A 1,646-nucleotide genomic window follows, 5' to 3' on the forward strand; every position below is an offset into this window, starting at 1 on the left:
ATTCAGGCAGCACTTTTCCCAGTATGCGCATAACCATTCTTAAAGTCAAATGCAACCAAACTAAAAGCAACATGTGAACATTTGGTTGCCTGACAAACTCGGCCGCGGTGGGACGGCAGCCTGGGAGAGATGCGTTTTTCGTCGAGGACGTTGGCAAAGTGGAGTCAGTGCTGCATTTGAGACATTAAGTCACGTGTTTTATATGATGTGGAGGGATTAAATATTGTTGTATCTGCAGGAACGACAACTCAAACTCATATCTTCAATCAGATGTAAGATAAAAACAGAATTAACTGAATTACAGTCGTTTATGAACCACTTTATATATTTTCCAGTTTTGTTTGGAGCGGTCTCTTTCCTCCTCCTCCCCTGCCGATGCTGGCAGGGTTAGAGGAGGACTTATTTCAGTCTGTGTATATAAAAGGTGGTGTGCCCTGGTCCTTTTTTCCTCATCCTGTAATTCTGACAGTGCGAGTCTGAAAGCTTCCTTCCTGCCTGGGAAATGACATGCTAATGGCCTGCTCTTCCCCCCTTCTCTAGTCCTGCACCGCAGCTGTCTAATGAAAGCATCAGAGTATAAGTGGCCGCTGATGATGGATGCTTCCAGTTTTATCAGCTGCAAGCGACTGATTAGTCCTGAAGAAATTATCCATTTGCTTTGGACTGAAATCTCAATCCGTCTTCGCCTGCAGACGTCCAAATATAGATTTCTGTTCTGCATCCTCTACTGATATAAATATTCCATTTAATAGCTCATTGTTTTACAAAATGCAGACTAAATATGCACTTCCAGTCTAAACACTGCTGTTCAGATGGTGCAAGCTGCTTTGATCAAATGTTTTAAGCCGTGCTCGCGGTGCGGCATCAGGGATGGAAATGGCCGGTCGGTCGTTCCGTTACTTTGGTCCGGACTAAAATATCTCAACAACTGTGAGATAGATTGTGATAAACATTTGTAGAGACATTTGTGGCCTCCAGAAGATGAATGCTACAGATTTTGGTGATCCTCTGACTTTCCTCTAGCGCCACCATGAGGTTGACATTTTAGGCGGGATAGATTTCCATGAAATTCGTTATACATTCGTGTTCCCCTCAGGATGAATCATCACAGCTTGTTTCCAAATACAAAACTAATGTAATCAACCTCAGTCGTACTCTGTGTTTAGTGCTCATTAGCAAATGTTAGCATGCTTACATACTTAACTAAGATGGTGGACATGGTAAACATTATACCCAAAAAATCCAAAGTATTAGCATGCTAGTGTCACCATCTAGCATAAAGCAATGCTGTGGAAGAAGGACTAGACACCAGATGGAAAGAAGGCCCTCAGCTTAATTCCTTTGTCGGCAGCTGTAAGGTCGGCAGGTAGCCCCGAAAACACAACTCCAGATGAATGCTAACGCCGCTCTGCTGGATGTGTACGCAGGCAACTGTCTGCTGACCCATGGGAAACATTTATAAAGTGGTAATATGTCAATGTTTTGTTAAGAGCTGGCTCTGCTGCCCCCAAGCAGCCAAAACAGACAAACAACACAGCTTTGAGCACAGACCACTGTAAGGAAACTCTACAGTTCGTCTGTATGTGTTGACAGAAGAAATAGTCTATCGGCTGCCATGTTTCTTTCCTCAGGACTGCAGTGAGTGT

The sequence above is a fragment of the Pagrus pagrus genome (genome assembly GCF_965226575.1).
Source record: "Pagrus pagrus genome assembly, chromosome: 10".
NCBI classification, from domain to species: Eukaryota; Metazoa; Chordata; class Actinopteri; order Spariformes; family Sparidae; genus Pagrus; species Pagrus pagrus.